The 23,863-nt window shown below is 39.4% G+C and overlaps 1 pseudogene; it reads left to right on the top strand.

Annotated features, from left to right (window-relative positions):
- LOC127687603 (cytochrome P450 2C6-like) overlaps positions 1–23,863 on the top strand; it is a 95,046-nt pseudogene that overhangs the window by 29,758 nt on the left and 41,425 nt on the right.

Here is a 23,863-nt window from a genome sequence, read left to right as displayed (position 1 = left end):
TCAGAGATCTACTGAGAACAGTTTCAAATCTGAGTGTTTAATTTTTACCCATGGGAAACTAAAATGGAATTGAGATTCTTTCAACCTCAGTCTCTTTATCTGTAAGTTTACAGAAAAACTTACTTCAAAGTGTCACAGTTCTGACAGCTTGCACATGTGATTTGTCTGGAAATTTTCTGGCAAACAAGACACATGTTGCATGGGAAAGCTATTGCAAACAGATTTTTATGTGTTGAATCTAAATTTGAAGTTGTGGTTGGCAGACTGCTGATGTGGACAGTAAGATGCCACATCAGCCTAGATTCTTCTTCTGTTACTTAAAATTTCTTTCTTATTTGAAGTTCTGATTTGCTTGAGTTGATTTTATAACCTGCCACTTTGCTGAAGTTGTTTATCAGTTACTATTGCTGTGATGAAATATCACAACAAAAAGCAAATTGCGGAGGAAAGGTTTTAATTGGTTTACAATTCCACATCATGGTTCTTCATTGGAAGAAGCTAAAATAGGAAATCAAGCAGGGCAGGGCTTATGAAGCAGGATTTGCTGCAGAGATCATGGAGGGGTGCCACTTACTGATTTGTTTCCATGGCTTGCTCATGCTGCTTTCTCCTATAACCCAGGACCACTATTCCATGAATGCCCTCACTGATCATAAGTTGGGCACTCTTCAATCAATCCCTAATTAAGAATATTCCTACAGCCAGTTCATAGGGCAATATGTTTTCAATTGAAGTTTTCACTTTACAATTGACTCTATCTTGTGTTAAGTAGACATAAGCATCATCATCATCATCATTTTGTAATTGATAAGAATAAAGCATTTCTACATAATAAATAAGAAAGGATGAATACAGGGTAGTTTCATTTTGGAGATGTTAGATATAATAGTATATTAACACTCCTCCACTGCTGTTGAGATTGTGAGCTGGTACAACTACTCTGGATATTAGTTTGGTGGTTCCTCAGAAAACTGAGCATAATACTACCAAAGGCCTCTGTTATACCTCTCCTGGGCATATAACCAGAGGATTCTCCACCATGTAATAAGGACACATGCTCCACCATGTTCACTGCAGCCCTATTTATAATAGCCAGAAGCTGGAAAGAACCAAGACATTACTCAACGGAGGAATGGATACAGAAAATATGGTATATTTGCACAATGGAATACTACTCAGCAATTAAAAACAATGAATTCATGAAATTCTTAGACAAATGGATGGATTTAGAAAATATCATCCTGAGTGAGTTAACCCAATCACAAAAGAACACAAATAGTATACACTCACTGATAAGTGCATATCAGCCCAGAAGCTTGGAATACACAAGACACCATTTACATATCAAATGATGTTCAAGAAGGAATAACAAAGTATGGATACTCTGGTCCTTAGAAGGGGGAACAAAATTCCCACAGAAATAGATATAAACACAAAGTGTGGAGCAGAGTCTGAGGGATGGGCCATCCAGAGACTACCCTACCTAGTGATCCATCCCATATACAGTTAGAAAACCCAGACACTATTATTGATGCCCACAAGGACTTGCTGACCAGAGCTGAGTATAGCTGTCACCTGGAAGGCTCTGCTAATTCATGACAAATGCAAAGGGGGACACTCTCAGATAGCCATTGAACTGAGCACATTGTCTGCAATATGGGAGCTAGAGAAAGGGTCCAAGGAGATGAAGGGTTTTACAGTGCCATAGGAGGACCAACAATTTGAGCCAACCAGTACTCTCAGAGCTCCCAGAGACAAAACCATTAACCAGAGAGTGCACATGGAGTTACCCGTGGCTCCATACATATAGGCAGTAGAGAATGGCCTTATTGGACAGCAAAGGGAGGAGAGGCCCTTGGTCCTGGAAAGGCTCTATGCTGCAGTGTGGGGGAATGCTGGGACAGGGAAGAGGGAGTATGTTGATGGGGGAACAAGGGGAGAGGAAATGGGTTATGAGACTTTTGGGTGGGCATCAGGAAAGGGGACAACATTTGAAATGTAAATGAAGAATATACCCAATAAAAGAGAAAAATAACAGATGTGTAAATAAAGAAAATCCAATCAACATAAAAATAATACAAAATAAAAAAATCTTTTTTAAAGAAAGGAAAAAAAATCATAGTATAAAATGACCAGACTCTTCAGAATGGAATATAATAACAGAGACATTATAAAAATTCAAATAATAATGGAATGATATGTGCAATTCTCACTATAATGGCAAAGCTCAAGCGAAGTCTTAATTTTTAGAGATGGTATCATAGTTACCCTAAATTGACTAAATAGATATTTCTAAGCTCTCTTATATCAAAAATTGTCTTTTAAGACAATGTCATGCAGTATTTCATAAATCATATTCAAGTTGTGCAGATTGTCATAAAATGCTCACATCAGATTTTATTCTGATTCCCTCTACTCTCTTCATCCAAGCAACAATTATTCCCACTGGGGATTAAAAGCTGAGTCTTGGAGATTCTGTCCTTTGTCTAGGCAGACAGAGAGTATGGATATTAGAACCAGGGTTTGAGTCCTTATCTTACACTTTTTTCCTCCACATAGACATTCAGTACTATCATCAACCAACCTTAATGACTGTGTACCATGATTCTATATCAACCTTATTTAGTCCTATTCAAAACAAACATTAGTTTAGTAAACAATTACATCATCATTTTTGATATAGAGTTTAGAGAAATTTGATCTTAATGATATTCTAAATCTTGTGAATAATTAGATCATCATTTTCTGACATGGAGTTCAGAAAAGTTCTATTTTAATATTTAGATCTTTGGTGACCAAAAGTCATCTTGCCCTGTTATCTTGTGTAAGGTAAGCCCAATTTGCTACCTGACCCATATTAACATAAAATTCCAAAGAAACAAAGTTTCATTTACTGAGCATAGGCTAGATTAAAAGCATAAGAATTTATATTGGACTTTATATTGTAAATTGGTAAACTGTTAAATTGGTGAGATCCTAATGGCTTCAATGTCCATGGTATTAGCTGGGGACAGAGTCTATGGAATAAAGACTTATGCCCTAACCTGTTATATTTCTCACCAGAATTATTGTGGTTAGCTGATAAAAATCTTTAGCTAAACATCATTCTCAGAGTATCAGTACATAAACAGCATGACTTTGGTATTTCCCTTTTACCAAACTGGTCTCACAACTGGTCTAAGCTATGGGTTCATGATGGGATATAACATATAGCATAGGTTTTCAAAGGGTTGTCCATATCATCTTTCCCCCAACATCAGGAAGCACAATAGAGTGTAATCAGGTTACAAGATGTAACATAAAAGAATAATTTTATAAGTTACCCACAATGAAGACTGCTCAGGCATTGGTTGAGGTCAATAAAAAGTCTATTAGCCAGCTGGTAACTACATTGGATTTCAGTGTAGCGCTGAGCCTTTCTCATGATGAGCTTTTAAGTGCAAAAAAATCATATTCTGTGTTGACATACTTCAGTTAACAAGAATTATTAGATAGAAGCAGATCTCCAGAATCCAAAATGCAAAGTTAATACATTTAGAGAATTTCCTAGAACTGGACATTTATTACTAAGTTCTCTTTGGAGTTTTGGGTTTATGTTTTTGTTTTTGTTTTTGTTTTTGTTTTTATGTTTGTTTGTTTGTTTTTAGCATTGTTTTTGGTTTGGCTGATGGTATTGTCTGTGCTTTGAATTTTATGTCCTAGATGGTACTTCCATAGTGAAGTCAGTTGTGATACACTGTGGGAACCTCCATTGAACAAAGAGAACAATTCTATTTGCACAAAGGCATATATAAACAGGCTTCATTCCAGCTTCCCCCACAGCCTCCTTGCTCAACAACAAAGGATAATAAAAACATGATCCTCTTGTGCATCCATTATTACCATCATAGCTTTACAAACAATGACAACATCTCCTGAACACTCAAATCCAATGTCTTATGGCGAATTGTTGTCTCCTATGTTTCTCATATTGTTATACATAAGTATGTTTTTGTTACAACAGATACATACTCATATTTTATATGGGCTACAGCCTAAACAAGTAAAAAGTCAAAAAGGTTAATTCACCATTTGCTCTCCATTGCTGCCATCATGGGCTTTCCTAATCAGATAAAAAACTGATAATAGTCCTTCCTTCAATAGCTCTCAATTCAAAACCTTCTACATATACTGGGAATTCCCACTGTACAGGGATTCTTCACAAATCTCAGGGACAAAGAAAAGCAGAAAAATACACCAGACACTAAAAGCCTAACTTCTAAAACAAAAGACATCCATCTAGCCCCAAAATGTACAATTACTAATAGCTTTGACTACACTAAACATTTTTAACATATACAAAACCTCCAAACATCCTCCTTTCTACCTCCATTGATGCACACCAAAATTAACTCCTCCTAATCTAGTATGAGAGTATCATATTTTGGTTGAAATTTGATAGGGAGCAGACCCTCTCCTTACAACTAGAAGTGGTTCACTTATGTTTTTCCACAGGATCAGCCTAAGCCTATCTGGGTTCCTACTAGAACTGTCTAACACCATCAATACCAAACAAACAGATGGGCCACCTCTCTCTGGAAGATCAAGGACAATGGAGGAGGAGTGTACAGAGTCATATTGGGACAGTCATGGACATGGTTTGAGTTTGACATTGGTCAAGGACAATCCCTGGCTTCAGGCAGGAATCTTCCATTAGCAATAACAGGGAAGTAGGTTAAAGCAGGAATTTTTATCCTAGGGTGGAGAAGCTCAGTGAAGGTTAAGTTCATTGCTCCTCCAGGTCTAGGAATTCCCGAATTAAGCAGGTGACCCACCCAGCTGCTGGAGCAGTCAAGACAAGGACCTCCAAGTGAAGCTAGACAACTTCCACCGGAACTCAGCCCCGGAGTCTGGAGGGAAGTGTTTGCCCAAACTGTTAAAAGGTCTGGCGCCATTAAAGTTTCGGGCCTTGATCAGTGAACTATTGCCTTGGCCCTCATTCTTTTCACCCCTTCCCCATCCATCCCTCAGCTTCTGTTCCAGAAACCCAGTTTGTAATAGCTGCAGGCAGCTAAGGAATACAACAGAGGAGGAAAAGGAGGCAGAGAAAGAGCCAAACCTAGAGGAATAACAAGATCTCTTGGAAGGATATCCATGACCTGGTGACGACTGCCCAGGCCATATCCTGGGCACATATCCTCCACAATCATACCTCTCCTCTATTCTCTTGGCTATTTTTGTACTACTCACTCATTATTCTACTCACTCTGCTATTGTGCAGCCTCATCCTAGCCTTCACAACCACCAAAGATTCTTCACTAGGGAAGCATTCAATGGACACAACAAATTTTTTTTCTATATTCTTTTTTTTTATTCGATATAATTTATTTACATTTCAAATGATTTCCCCTTTTCTAGCCCCCCCACTCCCCGAAAGTTCCGCAAACCCCCTTCTCTTCCCCTGTCCTCCCACCCACCCCTTCCCACTTCCCCGTTCTGGTTTTGCTGAATACTGTTTCACTGAGTCTTTCCAGAACCAGGGGCCACTCCTCCTTTCTTCTTGTACCTCATTTGATGTGTGGATTATGTTTTGGGTATTCCAGTTTTCTAGGTTAATATCCACTTATTAGTGAGTGCATACCATGATTCACCTTTTGAGTCTGGGTTATCTCACTTAGTATGATATTCTCTAGCTCCATCCATTTGCCTAAGAATTTCATAAATTCATTGTTTCTAATGGCTGAATAGTACTCCATTGTGTAGATATACCACATTTTTTGCATCCACTCTTCTGTTGAAGGAGACCTGGGTTCTTTCCAGCATCTGGCAATTACAAATAGGGCTGCTATGAACATAGTAGACCATGTATCCTCATTACATGGTGGGGAGTCTTCTGGGTATATGCCCAGGAGTGGTATAGCAGGATCTTCTGGAAGTAAGGTACCCAGTTTTCGGAGGAACCGCCAGACTGATTTCCAGAGTGGTTGTACCAATTTGCAACCCCACCAGCAGTGGAAGAGTGTTCCTCTTTCTCCACACCCTCTCCAACACCTGCTGTCTCCTGAATTTTTAATCTTAGCCATTCTGACTGGTGTAAGATGAAATCTTAGGGTTGTTTTGATTTGCATTTCCCTAATGACTAATGAAGTTGAGCATTTTTTAAGATGTTTCTCCGCCATCCGAAGTTCTTCAGGTGAGAATTCTTTGTTTAACTCTGTACCCCATTTTTTAATAGGGTTGTTTGGTTTTCTGGAGTCTAACTTCTTGAGTTCTTTATATATATTGGATATTAGCCCTCTATCTGATGTAGGATTGGTGAAGATCTTTTCCCAATTTGTTGGTTGCCGATTTGTCCTCTTGATGGTGTCCTTTGCCTTACAGAAACTTTGTAATTTTATGAGGTCCCATTTGTCAATTCTTGCTCTTAGAGCATACGCTATTGGTGTTCTGTTCAGAAACTTTCTCCCTGTACCAATGTCCTCAAGGGTCTTCCCCAATTTCTTTTCTATTAGCTTCAGAGTGTCTGGCTTTATGTGGAGGTCCTTGATCCATTTGGATTTGAGCTTAGTACAAGGAGACAAGGATGGATCAATTCGCATTCTTCTGCATGCTGACCTCCAGTTGAACCAGCACCATTTGTTGAAAAGGCTATCTTTTTTCCATTGGATGTTTTCAGCCTCTTTATCGAGGATCAAGTGGCCATAGGTGTGTGGGTTCATTTCTGGATCGTCAATCCTGTTCCATTGATCCTCCTGCCTGGACACAACAAATTTATAGAATTGCAGGATTGCCCAGTTGAATGATGCTGGATCAGGATTGAGGTCTCCTTACACCTAGATTTCATCTCCACTGCACCCAGCCTGGGGGACATTAAAACCATGACAAGAAGTCCGGTAAGGTAGAGTGGATTTGAGACCTGAAGACTTGATCGGCACATGCCTGAGAATTAGTCAACTCCCTATTCCCTGCCTGATTTCCACCCTGGAACACTGCCATACTCACCACATAAGAAAATGTGACCTGTTGTCATGTAGGCCCAGAAGAGTCTTCTCCATGTTAGTGAAGTACCTAAGGACTTTCAGAGCTTAGCCAATGAGCTTCCCTTCCCAGATATTCCTTCCTGCAGTAGGTATTTAATCTTGGATATACCCTGAGAAGTTTATATCTTATGGTATGCATCTAGTTTCTGCCATGAACATTCAATACCATAGTTTAGAACCATGGGCTGTTTCTTTCATGAAGATCCACTGTGGGGAGCAATGTAGAAGGCATTCAATTGTTGAGCCACAGCTTAATTCTCCTCTAGAATGCTTCTCTGTACTCCTAGCCATGACTACTAAGGACAATAACCTCTAAAACAGGCCAGAGCTCCCCTTCGCTCCAGTGCCAGTGTAGACACCACTGTTCAAATTTGAGTATGTAGTGTCTTGATTTTCATTGAATTCTAGAAAGTCCTTAATTTCTCTCCTTCTTTCTTCCCCCAAACCAAAGATCATTGAGTTGAGAGTTGTTCAATTTCCATGAGTGTGTAGGCTTCCTGGTATTTCTGTTTTTGTTGAAAATTTTAGCCATGGTTATCTGATAAGATACAAGGTGTTATTTTACTTTTCCTGTATCTATTAAGGCTTGCATTGTGACCAACTATCTTGTCAACTTTGGATAAGGATCCATGAGGTTCAGAGAAGAAGGCACATTCTTTTGTGTTTGGGTGAGATATAATATAGATGTCTGTTAGGTCCATTTTATTCATAATTTCTGTTAGTTTCATTATTTATCCACTTAGTTTTTGTCTGGATGACCTGTCAAGTGGTGAGAGTGGGGTATTTGGCATTGCCATTAAGCTAGAGTTTACCCATGACACTGGTTCACCAATATTTACCCCATGAGTTACTGATGGAAAGCTGAAAATGAGTTTTAACATTGACCATATGCTGCCTTGGCTGGTGAATTCAATGTAGCTACAGTATCTGTAACCACCATATGTGGTGACCTCCTGGAGACATTCACCTGTGTTTTGGTAAGGAAAGCAGATTAAAGGGATAGTGTTGGTCCACATTTGACTCAAGATGTGAAATGAGGGGAGTTTGATTGTGCTTATTGCATACCACCACCACTGGGTGGGTTCTGGGCTTCAGGGAAGCTTGGAGACACTGCTCCAGGGGTAGGAAATCTCATTCTGAGAGGAGGGAAAGCTAGAGTTGGTTCAGTGGCCCTAGGCCTGCAATGAGGCCATGGTGGAGGGGTTCTCAGACACTTGGACATCCATGCATCACTGAGAGTTGACAAAGAACCAAGAATCGAGTTGGAGCTTACAAACTGAACAATCGTGTCTAGTGTCGGCTGGGGGAAAGAGTTGCTCTGGCTTGTTTTAGAGGTTATTGTCCTTAGGTTGGTGGTGGTTGTGGCTGGGAGTTCAGAGAAGCCTTCTAGAGGAGAATTAAGCTGTGGTGCAATAGTTGAATGCCTTCTTCATTGCTCCCCACAGTAGATCTTGGTAAAAGAGACAGTCTATAGTTCTAAATTGTTTACCTACTGTGTATTGAAAAAATTAGATGCATACCATACAACTTCTTAAGGTGTATCCAAGATTAAATACTTTTTACAGGAAGGAATATCTGGGAAGGAGATCTTATTGGCTAAACTCTAAGGGTCTCTAGGTATCTCATTAGAATGGAGAAATCTGTTCTGGGCCTACAAGACCACAGGTTACATTTTTTTTATATGGTGAATGTGGTATGTGTTCTAGGTTAGAAATCTGTCAGGGAATGGGGAGTTGCTAAAGTCTCAGGTATAAGTCAATCAAGTCTTCCAGTCTCAAATCCACTCTACATTACCAAGCTTTCTGGCCTGGTTTTACTGTCCTCAAGGCTGGGTGGAGTGGAGATAAAATCCAGGTATAAGTGATCTCAATCCTGATCCAGCATCGTTCAAGTGGGCAATCCTGCATTCATATATTTTTTGTGTCCACTGGACATGATAGGTGTTGTGAAAGCTATGGGGAGCCTGTACAGTAGCAGAGTGAGTATCAAGAATGACAAAATGCCAAGAGAATAGAGCAGAGAGAATATTGTGGAGGAATCATTGCCTGGGCAGCTGTCACAAGGTCATGGATATCCTTCCAAGAGCTGTCCTTGTTCCTTTGAGTTTGGTGCTTCCTCTGCCTCCTCCTCCTCCTTTTTCTCCTGTGTCCTTGACCTTGAAGAGAGAGGTGGCTCATCTTTTTGGTTGGTTTGGGTGGTGCTAGACATATTTGGCAGTAACCCAGAGAGGGTCTGGTCCCTACCAAATTCATACTAGGGTAGGAAGGGGTAATTTTGGTGTGTGTCAATGGAGGTAGAAAGGAGGATGTTTGGATTTATTTTATATGTTAAAAATGTTTAGTGTAGTCAGAGCTATTAGTAATTGTACATTATGGGGGAAGATGGTTGTCTTTTGTTTTAGAAGTTGACCTTTTTGGGGGTCTGGTGTATTTTGTCTACTCTTCTTTGTTCCTGAGGTTTTGGGGAATCCCTGCATGGTGAGAATTTCTCATGATGTATAGAAGGATTTGAATTGAGAGCTATTGAAGGCAGAACCATTATCAGGTTTTTATCTGTTAAGGATTGTCGATGATAACAGTGTAGAGAGCACATGGTGAATCAACGTTTTTGAATTTTTACTTATTTTGACTGTAGCTCATATAAAATATAAGTATGTACCTTTTATAACAAAAACATACTTTTGTCTACCAAATCAAAAAACATGGGGGATATCAATTTGCCATAATGCATTGGATTTGATTCTTCAAGAGTTGTCATTGTTTGTAAAGCTATGATGGTAATAATGGATGCACAAGAGGAGCATGTTGTTATTCTTTGGAGTTGAGAAAGGGGTTGTGGATGAAACTGGCCTGAAGCACCTGTATGTTTGTGTGTGTGCAAATAGAATATGTCTGTTCAAAAGAGATCCCCACAACTTAACACAATTGACTTCTTTATTGAAGTACCATTTAGGACATAGAACTCAGAGCATAGAAAATAGTATCTACCAAAATGCAAACAAAACAAAACAAAACAAACCTAAAAAAAAACCAAACCTCAAAACCAAAAGACAAATCCCCCCAAAAGAGCTTTTAATCAAAGTCTAGTTCTAAGAATGTCTCTAAATGTATAAACCTCACATTTTTGTTTTTGCAATTTTTGCTTTTGCATTGTTGCTTCAAGTTAATCATTTTTTAACTGAAGTATGTCAACACAGAATATGATTTTGTGCTTAAAATCTCACCATGAGAAAGGCTCAGCACTACAATGGAATTCAGAACAGCCAATGTAGTTACCAGTATGTCAACACAGAACATGATTTTTGTGCGTAAAAGCTCATCATGAGAAAGGCTCAGCTCTGCAGGAAAATCCAGAATAACCAATGTAGTTACCAGCTGGATAACAGACTTTCTATTGGCTTCAACCAATGTCTGAACAGTCTTCCTTGTGGGTACCCTATAAAAGTAATCTTTTATGTTATATCTTGTTACCAGCTTACTCACTATTGTTCTTCCTGGTGTTGGGGGAAAGATGGTACAGGTAGTCCTTTGAAAGCCAATGCTATATGTTGTATCCCATCCTGAATGCATAGCTTAGTCCAGTTCTGAGACCAGTTCAGTAAAGAGGAAATACCAAAATCATGCTGCTTATGACTGATATTTCTGAGGTATAGCTCAAGATTTTTATCAGCCACCCACAATGATGCTGGTAGGAAATATAACAGGTTAGACCATATGCCTTTATTCCATAGGCTCTGTCCTCAGCTAGTACCCTGGGCATTGAAGCCATTATTATTTCACCAATTTAACAGTTTATCACTTTCCAATATAAAGTCCAATATAAACTTTTATGCTTTTTAGTCTAGCCTATGTTCAGTAAATGGAACTTTGTTTCTTTGGGATTTTGTGTCAACATGGGCCAGGCAACAAATTCTGCTTACATTACTCAAGATAACAGTCTAAGATGGCTTTAGGTCACTAAAAGCCTAAAGATTATTAAAATAGAACATTTCTGACCTCCATGTAAGAAAATGATGATCTAATTATTAACTAGATTTGAATTATTAAGATAAAAATTTCTGACCTCTATGTCAAAAATGATGATGTAATTATTATTTAAACTCATGTTTGTTTTGAGTAGGACTAAATAAGGTTGTTATTGAAATACCATACACAGTAAATATTGGTGGGTATGATAGGACTGAATATATATATGGAGGAAAAAACTGCAAGATGAGGACTCAAAATGCTGGTTCTACTACCTATAATCTCTGTCTACATACATGAAGGACAAATTCTCCAAGGCTCAGCTTTTAATACCCAGTGGGAATAATTTTGGCTTAAATAAAGAAAGGAGTGGGAATCAGAATAAATCCTGCTGTGAACATTTTAAGAAAATCCACAGAACTTTTATATGATTTATAAAATGTTGTATAACATAATCATAAAAGACAACTTTCTGAGCTAAGAGAGCTTAGTAGTATCTGATTAGTCTCTTTAGAATATCTTTGATCCCATCTCTATCAATCAAGACTTTGCTTAAGTTTTGCCATTCTAATTAGAATAACACATATCATTCCATTAATATCTGAAGTTTTACATGTCTGTCTTATCACATTCCTTTCTGAACAGTCTGGACATTATATACTAGGATTTATAACATCCCTAACAACTTATGATTTATTAAAGTCACAACAACTGCTCTTTATTCAACCTTCCTTGTTCATTATATAGTAATGTTTTATTCTTATCAGTTACAGAATTATTATTATTTCTTTACTCTTCCTACAGTCCAATGCTTGGCTTTAAGTATCTGCATTTTTCTCAGTAAGCTGATCATACAGCCTCTCAGAGGACAACCGTGCTAGGTTCATGTCTATAGGCACAACAAAGCATCAGTAACAGTGCCAGGGTTTGGTGAGTGCCCATAGAATAGGGGTATTTTACTCATGAGTGATTCATGCCCAGAAAGAATCTGGAAAACTCTTGCCTTGGTTATTGAAATAGGATCAAGAGACCTGATGAATATCTTGATGTAACAATTCACTGTAATCTAAATATCAACTGCCTGGATCATCACAGGGTACTTTGTACCCACTGACAAGTGACAATAACCCATTGCTTTGTTTTCCAATTTTCAGTTCTCAAAAGTCTATGGCCCTGTGTTCACTCTCTACTTTGGCATGAAGCCCACTGTGGTGTTGCATGGGTATGAAGCAGTGAAAGAAGCCTTAATTGATCATGGGGAGGAGTTTTCTGAAAGAGGAAGCTTCCCAGTAGTTGAAAATTTTAATAATGGATTTGGTAAGTGAGTGTGCATGTTCATTTGTGAGATGGGTAGCATTCACAATGAAGAAAAATAAAGAAAACAAATGCCAGACCTGACCCTGGGGCTCAGATTGGGCTTCTCTATGGTTGCATTTTTGCAGATGGCCTTTCGCTTTCTGGGATCACATTGTAATTTCCGTTCGTATTTGTTTAGGAATTGCTTTTAGCCATGGAAATAGATGGAAAGAAATGAGACACTTTACATTCATGACTCTGTGGAAATTGGGCGTGGGGAAAAGGAACATTGAAGACCATGTTCATGACTCCTGGAGGAACTGAGGAAAACCAATGGTGACCAAAGCTTTGTGTTTGACTTTTCTATTCTTTTATAGGTTGGAGTACACAGGCTCTAACTTTTCCATTCTGTTAAAGGTTAGAGTACAAAGGATCTACTGGTACTATTCTTTCAGAAATGTTTTTAAGTTGCTTTTGAATCAGATATCATGAACACAGGTTTTATTTTAATTTTCTAAAGAGTTATATCCTTAGCATAAACATACCTTATTTATTGCTATTATTTTTATGAGAATAATTGCTATTGATAATGGTCACAGTGACATTATCCATGCTTTGTTTATGGATCCCAAACCAGATGATACTTGTTTTCATTTTGTTGAACTACTTTGGTCTCCACAATTTCACTGATGTCAAGATGTCTTAAACATTCATTTTCATAGTCCTGGGTACTTAGAAATCAAAGTATATTTTTTCATTCCTTAGCTGTGTGTAATAGAACTTTATCATGATTTGAAAAATTATTCTGATTTTTATATGATTTGTATGTTTTAAGAAATTACACATGATAGCATTAATCTAAAAAACATACAAACATTTTATTCATTTTTTGGATATTTTATTTATTTACATTACATATGTTATTCCCTTTCCTGATTTCCACCCCTATCCTATCCTCCTGTCTCTATGAGGGTGTGTCCCCACCCACCTACCCATTCCCACCTCCCAGCTCTGGCATTCACCAATACTGGGGTATTGAGCTTTCACAGGACCAAGAGCCCCTTCTACCATTGATGCCCAACAAAGCCATCCTCTACCTTATATTCAGCTGGAGCAATGGGTCCCTCCATGTCTACTTCTTGTTGATAGTTTAGACCCTGGGATCTCTGGTTGGTTGATATTGTTCTTCCTGTGGGGTTAAAAATCCCTTCAGCTCCTTCAGTCTTTTCTCTAATTCCTCCACTTGGGACCCTGTGATCAGTTCAATGATTGACTGTGAGCATCCACTTCTGTATATGTCCAGTTCTGGCAGAGCCACTCAGGAGACAGCTATATCAGTTTCCTGTCAGCATGGACTTCTTATCATCCACAATAGTGTCTGAATTTGGTGACTGTATATGGGATGGATCCCCAGATGGGGCAGTCTCTGGATGGCCTTTCTTTCAGTCTCTTCTCTACACTTTATGTCCAAATTTGCTTCCATGAATATTTTGTTTCCCTTTTTAAGAATAACTGAACTACCTACACTTTTGTCTTCCTTCTTCTTGAGCTTCATGTCATCTGCTAATTGCATCTTGAGTATTCCGAGATTTGGGGCTAATATATACTTATCTGTAAATGCAAATCCCAGTGTGTTCTTTTTTAGAGTGCCAGATATTGTTTATAAAAATTCAGTATACATACATTTTCTCAGAAGGAATTTAGATTTTTGTGTTTTGTGGATACAGAAATATCATAAATGTCTTTGATGTAATATTTTTTAAAAATTATTTCATTGGATATATTCTTTATTTACATTTCAAATGTTATCCCCTTTCCCAGTTTGTCCACTCCTGGGATATCCCCTATCCTATCCCCTCTGCCCCTGCTCCTATGATGGTGTTTCTCCACCCATCCATCCCCTTCCACCTCCCTCCCTTTGATTCCCCTACAATGGGGCATCTATTGAGCCTTTGTAAGATTGAGGAGGATTTCTCCTCCTCTTGATGCCTGAAAGGCAATCCTCTGCTACATATACAGCTAGATCCGTGTGTACTCCTTGGTTGATGGCTTAGCCCTTAGGAGCTCTGGGGGTCTTGTTGGTTGATATTGTTCTTCCTATGAGGTTGCAAACCCTTTCAGCTCCTTTACTCCTTTATCTAACTCTTCCATTGGGGTTGAAAATCCCCTCAGATCCTTTAGTCTTTTCTCTAAATTCTCCATTGAGGACCCTGTGATCAGTCCAATGCTCAGCTGTGAGCATCTGCCTCTGTATTTATAAGGCTCTGGCTGGGCCTCTCAGGAGACACCCATATCAAGCTCCTTTCAGCAAGCATTTCTTAGCATCTGTTATAGTGTCAGGGTTTGCTGACTCTATATGGGATGAATTTCCAGGTGGTACAGTCTCTGGATGGCCTTTTCTCCGGTCTCTTCTCTACATGCTATTTACATATTTTCTCCTTTGAGTATTTTTGTTCTCCCTTCTCAGGAGTACCAGATCACCCAAACTTTGTTCTTTGTTCTTCTAGAACTTCATGTGATCTGTGATTTGTGTCTCAGGTATTCCGAGATTTTGGGCTAATATACATTTATCTTGGTACCCCATTTTTAATAGGGTTATTTGATTGCTTGGAATCTAATTTTTTGAGTTCTTTTTATATATTGGATATTAGCCCTCTATCAGATATAGAATTGGTAAACATATTTTTCCAATCTGTTGTTTGCCATTTTGTCCTAACGACAATATCCTTTGCCTTACAGAAGTTTTGCAATTTTATGAAGTCTCATATTTCAATTTTTGATCTTGGAGAATAAGCCATTGATGTTTTGTTCAGGAAATTTCCCCTGTGGCCATGTATTTGGGGCTCTTCCCCACGTTCTCTACTATTAGTTATCATATATCTCCTTTCATGTGAAGGTTTTGATCCACTTGGAATTGAGCTATGTACAAGGAGAAGAGAATGGATCAATTTGCATTCCTCTAAATGCTGACCACAAGTTGAACCAGTACCCATACAAATTAACTTAACCAAAAGACTTGTTTAATTAAAGTTGAACTGTTTTCATTAAGACTATCTCATCTTTCTCTAAGTTTATTATAGTTCTGTCTTCTGTTCTGTAAACCATTTCTCTCTGCAGACACTTTTTTGTCTTAGAGGGTGAGCAGATCTTAATTTGCTTGTCATTGTGTATGCTTCTCATCCAGGAAATACCTGTCAGAGAAGACTCAGGTTATCTGCTTAAATTCTGAAGAACTTTTCTTTAAGCTCTCTCTGCAAAATAAAGTGGAAAGAGGATGAAAAAATCATATTTGAGTGAAATTAATTCATGTTAAAAGTAAAAGTTATTGCTGTTTCCATATATATTAAATATTTCATTATTAGAGGACTTTGTAGATAAAATACTAATTAAAATTTCTAATGTACTGTACACATTAACAAGGATAAAGTGCCCTCTTGGTATATTTTAATAACATTTACAATTGTTTCCCATTTTTCAGGCTCACCCTGTGATCCCACCTTCATCCTGGGCTGTGTTCCATGCAATGTCATCTGCTCCATTATTTTCCAGAATCGTTTGATTATAAAGATCAGGATTTTCTTATCTTGATGAAGAAACTCAATGAGAATGTCAAGATTCTGAGCACTCCCTTTCCTCCTGAAAGCAAACCTATGAACATTCTTTATCACAGCTCAAATTACACGTGAACTAATAGAGATGTGATGGGACCCATGTCCTGCTTATGATATCTTGGTTTTTCATTTCTGAAAGTATTTCCTTGTATAGATGTACCACATTGTCTTTTTTCCATTCTTCAGCTGAGAGACATCTAGAGTGTTTCCAATTTCTGGCCATTATAAATAAAGGTGCTATTACATAGTTGAGCAAATGTCTTTGTGGTATGGTGGAGCATCTTTTGGCTATGCCCAGGAGTGACAGTAATGGGCTTTGAGGTACAACTATTCTAACTGATGATTTCATTCCTCGTTGAGCATTTCCTGCATTTCACTCCTCCTTGTTATGCTTGCTTCTTTTTTTCTACAGCTTTCAGGTGTACTTTCAAATTGCTAGTATAAGAACATTTCTAATTTATTTTCAGAGGCACTTAGTGCTATGCACATTCCTCTTTGGACTGCTTTCATTTTGCTCCATAAATTTGAATATGCATTGTCTTAATTTTCATTAAATTCTATAAAGTCTTCAATTTCTTTGTTTCCTTTTTGTTTCTTTCTTTCCTCCCTCCTTCCCTTCTTCCTTCCTCCCTCCCCTCCTGAACCAAAGATCATTATATTGAGAGTTGGGCAATTTCTGTTTTTATAGGCTTCCTGGTGTCTCTGTTGTTGTTGAAGATTTTATCCATGGTGTTCTGATAAGATACAAGGTGTTATTTTACTTTTCTTGTATGTATTAAGGCTTGCTTTGTGACCAACTCTCTTGTCAACTTTGGAGAAGGATACATGAGGTACATAGAAAAAGGTATATTCTTCTGTTTGAGTGAAATATTCTACAACTGTCTGTTAGGTCAATTTTACTCATAATTTCTCTTGGTTTCATTATTTCTCTGTTTAGTTTTTGTCTAGATGTCGGGTCAATTGTTGAGAGTGTGGTATTTGGCATTGCCAGTAAGGTAGAATTTACCCATGACTCTGTCACCAACATTCATCCCATAAGTTGCTGATGGAAAGCTGAAAAAGAGTTTTAACCTTGAGAATGGTGCTGCCTTGGCAGGTGAATTAATATCTGTAGCTCCAATATCTATAACTGCCATATGTGGAGACCTCCTGGAGACATTCACCTGTATTTTGTTAAGGAAAGCAGATTAAAAAATTGGTGTGGGTCCACATTCGACTCAATAGGTGATATGTAGGGAATTTGATTGAACTTATCCCACACCATGTCCACTGGGTGGGTTCTGGAATTTGGGGAGGCTTGGAGACAGTGCTCCAGGGGTGGTAAAACTCAGTCTGAGAGGTGGAAAAGCAGGAGCTAGTTCAGGGGTCCTAGTTTTGTGATAAGGCTAGAATGTCAGGGTTCTAAGTATCTTGGACATCCATGCACCACTGAGAGTTACAGAAGAGTCATTAAATTCTAAAAAGTCTCTGATTTCTTTCTTTATTTCTTCTTTGGCCAAGGTGTCATTGAGTATTGTTCAGCCTCCATGTGTATGTGGGCTTTCTGTTGTTTTTGTTGGTATTGAAAACCACACTTACTCTATAGTGCTCTGATAGGAGGCATGGGATTAGTTCGATGTTCTTATATTTGTTGAGGTCTGTCTTGTCAGCAATTATACGGTCGATTTTGGAGAAGGTACCATGAGGTGCTGAGAAAAAGGTGTATTCTTTTGCTTTATGGTGAAATGTTCTGTAAATATCAGTCAGATCCAAATGGTCCAAAGCTTCCATTAGTTTTACTGTGTCCATGTTTAGTTTCTGTTTTCCTGATTAGTCCATTGAGGAGAGTGGAGTGTTAAAGTCACCCATAATTATTGTGATTGGTGCAATGTGTGCTTTGAGCTTTAGTAAAGTTTCTTTTATGAATGAGGGTGCCCTTGCATTTGGCGCTTAGATGTTCATAATTGAAAGTTCTTCTTGGTGGATTTTTCCTTTGACCAGCAAGAAGTGTCCCTCAGTGTCTCTTTTGATGACTTTAGGTTGAAAGTCAATTTTATCTGATATTAGAATGGCTACTCCGGCTTGTTTCCTGAGACCATTGGCTTGTAAAATTGTCTTTCAGCCTTTTACTTTAAGGTAGTTTTTGTCTTTGACACTGAGGTGTGTCTCCTCTATTCAGCAAAATGTAGGGTCCTGTTTCCTTATCCAGTCTGTTAGTCTATGTCTTTTTATTGGGGAATTGAGTTCATTGATGTTAAGAGATATTAAGGAGTAGTGATTATTACTTCCTGTCATTTTTGATGTTATTTTTATATTTGAGTGGTTATCTTCTTTTAGGTTTGATGAAAGAAGGTAACTATCTTGCTTTTTCCACATTATAGTTTCCCTCCTTGTGTTGGAGTTTTCCTCCTATTATTCTTTGTAGAGCTGGGTTTGTGGAAAGATATTGTATAAATTTGGTTTTGTCATGGAATATCTTGGTTTCTCCATCTATGGTGATTGAGGGTTTTGCTGGGTATAGTAGTCTTGGCTGACATTTGTGTTCTCTTAAAATCTGCATGAGATCTGCCCAGGACTTCTAGCTTTCATGACCTCTGGTGAGAAGTCTGGCGTGATTCTGATAGGTCTTCCTTTATATGTTACTTGACCTTTTTCTCTTACTGCCTTTAATATTCTTTCTTTGTTTAGTGTATTTGGGGTTTTGATTATTATGTGACGGGAGGTATTTCTGCTCAGGCCCAGTCTGTTTGGAGTTCTGTAGGCTTCTTGTATATTCATGGGCATCTCTTTCTCTTTAAGTTGGGAAAGTTTTCTTCCATAATTTTGTTGAAGATATTTGCTGGCCCTTTCAGTTGTAAATCTTCACTCTCATCTATACTTATAATCCTTAGATTTGGTCCTCTCATTGTGTCCTGGATTTCCTGGATGTTCTGGGATACAAGCTTTTTGCATTTTGCATTTTCTTTGACTGTTGAGTCAATGGTTTCTATGGTATATTCGGCATCTGAGATTTTTTTCTTCCATCACTTGTATTCTGTTGTTGATATTTGCATCTATGTCCCCTGATTTCTTCTCAAGGCTTTCTATCTCCAAAGTTGTCTCCCTTTGTGATTTCTTAGTTGTTTCTACTTCTGTTTTTAGATCCAGGATGGTTTTGCTCAGTTCCTTCACTTGCTTGTTTGTGCTTTTCTTTAGTTCTTTAAGAGATTTTTGTGTTTCCTCTTTCATGACTTCTGCCTGTTGACTCAAGTTCTCCTGCATTTCTTTAAGGTTTGTGTGTGTGTGTGTGTGTGTGTGTGTGTGTGTGTGTGTGTTTGTGTGTTTCTTCTTTATTGGCTTCTATCTTTTGAGCCTTATTCTCCTGAATTTCTTTAAGTGATTTTTGTGTTTCCATTATACGGGTTTCTAGCTTATTCACGTTCCCCTGTATTTCTTTAAGAGATTCATTTATGTCCTTTTTGTGTTCTTCTAGCAGCATCATGACCAGTGATTTTAAATCCAAATCTTGTTTTGCTGGTGTGTTGGCGTAACCAGGATTTGCTGATGTTGGAGAGTTTGGTTCAGATGCTGCCATATTGCCTAGATTTCTGTTAGTAGCATTCCTGCGATTGCCCTTTGCCATCTTGTTCTCTGGCATTAGTTGGTCTTGTCTCTGGCTGGTTTTTGAGCCTCCTGTGGGGTTCTGTGGCTATTTCCGCAACAATGGATGGCTGGGTTTCCCCTGTCACAGATTGCTGATGTACTGTCCTCCTCTTTGGTGCCCTTGGAGCCCTAGTATGCCTTGCCCCAGATTGTGTCTGTGAACCAGATGGTGCCTGTTTGCTCCTTCAGTGAGTGCTGATGGTGTATGCTACAGCACCTTTTCCGAGTGCTGATCACTGTGCTGGGCAGCCGATCTCCCAACCGGGTTGGTGCACACAAGGCTAGCCTAGCTGCTCATGCCCTGAGTCTAGGCAAAAGCCTGGCAGGCCAAGGCCTGAGCAAAGTTACCCTAGGGCTATGAGTGTTAACTGGTTCTGTCAGGTGGCCAGTATGGCAGCTTGCGCATGCTCCCTGAAAGTGCTGGGAGAGTCTGCTGGACTAACAACTTTCTGGCCAGGTTGGCACACAGATAGCCTCCCAAACAGCCCAGGGCCTGGGTGCAGGCCAACGCCCGTCAGGCTTAGACCCCCGCGATGTTGGCCTCGGGTTATGTTTGTGTACCTTAGGCTGTCTGATCTCTCTGGCATCTGAGAACGAAGATGGAGGCGAGTCTCTCATAACTGACAGGCAGGAGGCAGAGTTCTGATGTGGCTTCTGTGTGGTGAAAGGTGCTGTAAATCCGCCGCTGCTTGCAGCTTGGCTGGCCAGCGATGGTCCAGTGGTAGTGGGCACAAGGCCTGCCTGGACCCTGTCACCTTGGTTCCACTGCTGATGGCCCTTCCTCTGGACCAGCCGCCATTGCTGCTGCTGCTGCTGTTGCTGCCATAACTGTCTGCAAGCAACTTCTTAACTAGCACATGCCTTTAATCCCAGCACTTGGGAAGCAGAGGCAGGTAGATTTCTGAGTTCAAGGCCTGCCTGGTTTACAGAGTGAGTTCCAGGACTGCCAGGACTACACAGAGAAACCCTTTCTCGAAAAACCAAAAAAAAAAAAAAACAAAACAAAAAAAAAACAAACACGACAAACCAAAAGTGAACATCAAACTAAAAGGAGAGAAATGTGAAGTATTCCCACTAAAACCAAGGATTAGACAAGGCTGCTCACTCTCTCCCTATCTATTCAATATAGTACTCAAAGACTTGCCCAGAGCAATTAGTCAACTAAAGGAGGTCAAATGGATACAAATTGGAAAGGAAGAAGTCAAAATATTGTTATTTCTGATGATAGGATAGTATACATAAGTGACCCTAAGAATTCCTCCATAAAACTTCAGCAAAGTACCTGGATATAAAACTAACTCAAACAAATCAGTAGCCTTCCTCTACTGAGGATTAATCCCCTAATCAAAGGATTAATGGCTGAGAAAGAAATTAGGGAAAAGACACCATTCACAATTGCCACAAATAACAGAAAATATCTTGGTGTTACTCTAACTGAGCAATCTTCCAACCGGGTTGGTACACACACAGCTAGCCTAGCTACTCAGGCCCTGAGTCCAGGAAAAAACCTGACAGTCCTAGGCTTGAGCAATGTTTGCCTTGGGCTATGCCTGCTTACTGGTTCTGTCAGGTAGCCAAGATGGCAGCATGTGCACCCCCTGCAAGTGAGGGGACAGACCGTCAGACTAACAACATCCTGGCCGGGCTGGCACACAGATGGCCCACCAGACAGCACAGGGCCTGGGTGAAGTCTAATGCCTGAGGGGCTTAGACCCCTGCGATGTTGGCCTTGGGCTATATCTACATAACTCGGGCTGTCAGATCTCTCTGGCATCTGAGAGACAAGATGGTGGAGAACCTATTGTAACTGACTGGCGGGAGGCAGAGTTCTGATGTGGCTTCAGTGCTGTGAAAAGTGCTGTAACTCCGCCAATGCTTACAGCCTGGCTGGTGAGTGATGGTCAGTGGTAGTGGCCTGCCTGGACCCTGTCGCCTTGGTTCCACTGGTGGTGGCCCTTCCGCTGGACCAGCTGCTGCCGCCCCATGCCCATAATCTTGAAGAATAAAACTTAGTTTTAAATAATCTATTTACTTTAAAATTAATATTAAGATTATTACTTTCACATACAAGTTTTGACTGCCAATTCTTACTATGTAGAATGAATTTTTACAATGTAACTTTTAATGCATCAGTAAAGAGACATTGTTTTAAATTTTATCTTTTATAAGTCTAGTTTCTAGGATAAGAAATACATAAATATTATCTCAATTTAAAAGTATCTTTAAAGACCTGTTTTTCTGGGTTGGCTCATGTTACCTGTTCTTTAGAATGACTCCAACCCTGAGTTACCAATTTTAGGCTAACTTTCTATTACCAATGTTATAAATTTTTAAAATAAGTCAATACTCTATAACCAAGACATGCCGAACGTATTTATATCTTAAAAACCAGTCAGGAACAAAAGTGAAATTGTTATAAACATGTACTTGTTTAAACCAGACAAAAGTTTCTTACATTTTTAACTGTAATTTAAAGAGAAAAGTACTTTGTCATTTGTTGAACCCAATAAACACAATCACAGAAATTTTTCTAGGAAAAAACAGCCATCAGCTCTCTTACCAAAGATGCTGAAAAGCTGTTGGCCCCTTTAAGAGAGGCTTGTGTAGATAGCCAGCCCCTAGTAGGACTGCTCCAGATACACTTGACTCCCAGCCACAGTGCAGGGTAACTTATCAGTTTCTCTTGAGCAAACTGAGACTGCCTTTTAAACAAGTTAAACTAATCAAACCATGGACAGCCAGCAGATAAAGTTTTAACAATTTTTTTTTTGTTTTTGTTTTTGTTTTTTTTGAGACAGGGTTTCTTTGTGTAGCCCTGGCTGTCCTGGAACTCACTTTGTAGACTAGGCTGGCCTCGAACTCAGAAATCTGCCTGTCTCTGCCTCCCAAGTGCTGGGATTAAAGGCATGCACCACCACTGCCCAGCTTAACCAATTTTTTTTAAACATGAAACATAGAACAACAATCCCAAAGAGATCCAGATATCCTAACCAGGACTAGGGATATCTCTAGTAGGATCCAGAGAGGAAGCAGGATGTCTCCTGCTTTCCTTTCATTCCCAGGAGACACCTGAAATAGCCTATAACTGGTTTCCCTCTTTTGATACAATGTCCCAGACACAGAACAACTGCTTTTCTGAAACCTACTCTTTCTCTGTCTCTCTGTCTCTCTTTCTGTGTCTCTCTGTCTCTCTCTCTCCCTCTCCCCCCTCCCACCTTGTTTAAGACCTAACTCTTTATCTCCTTCTTTTTCTGAGAATTCTGCCAGAGAGGGGAGAGGAGGTACAGTGGCAGCTACTGATAGTTACTCCCCAAGCATCCTGCTTTTCTAACTTTCTCAATCCCTCTTCAACATGTACAGACCTTCTATTTGCATACCCATCACTTTCACTTCCAAAAGCCATGCATAGCAGAAATATACTTGAGCTAAAATCTTTCAAGCATCTTTTTTATTTTTGTTGTTTTTTGTTTTTTAGTCTTTTTATTTTATTTTATATAAAAATAAAACATTTGCGAAGATCTTCCTTTTTAACTCTTATTCCTTGCACCTTGGGGGTCTCCTCGAGACCATAAAGAAAAGCCTCCTGCTTTACTTAATATTTGTTCCATATTGTAATATCTGACTTATCCTGGATATCCCACAGTCAGGTGTTTCTGTGGTAATCAGTTACCCTGGATCTCCCACAGACAAGCACTTCTGTGGTGATCAACCATGACCTGATTAGTTGGGAGTTCCTAAGGATGAGCAGCTGCTCCTTTAAGAAGATGTTCTCTGTGATCCTTACTCAGGAAGGGGCCTCACATCAGGTGCCAGTTGCCCCAGCCTGCGGGGGTTTTTGACAGGGGACCCTAGAAAAGAAGGGCAGAGAAATAGAGACAGGAGACGTGAAGAAGAAGGCCAAGATCAACTTTGTTCAAGGCCCCCCAACACTGTATTTTCTCAGGGAACTTATACAGGCAGAGAAGAAGTAAGGCAAGTGGAATTTTCCACATAGCCTGGGCATTCTGCCAAGGTGAATCTCTGGCAGCTGTAAGATGTTTTCTTCTTCTGGGAGGGCACAGTGTCCATTCACCACCCAATCTCTCCAAGGTCTGTAGCTGAGAAGTCAAAACCTAAGTCTATCTTTAAAATGAACTCTAAATAGAAAGTAAAGTCAGTTTGGCTCCCAGCGAAATTTTCTTATTTTGAGAGTGTGGCATGTGTTACAGGTTGGAAAGCTGGCATGGAACAGGAAGTTGTCTAAGTCTCAGATGTGTGCCCATCAGATCTTCAGGTCTCAAATCCATGCAACCTTATCAAGCTTCCTGGCACTGTTTTGCCATTCCACAGGTTGGGGTAGTGGAGATGAAAT

The sequence above is a fragment of the Apodemus sylvaticus genome, chromosome 1 (genome assembly GCF_947179515.1).
Source record: "Apodemus sylvaticus chromosome 1, mApoSyl1.1, whole genome shotgun sequence".
Lineage (NCBI taxonomy): Eukaryota > Metazoa > Chordata > Mammalia > Rodentia > Muridae > Apodemus > Apodemus sylvaticus.
The sequence above is the reverse complement of the archived record's forward strand: the minus strand, read 5'-3'. Positions and strand labels throughout refer to the sequence as shown.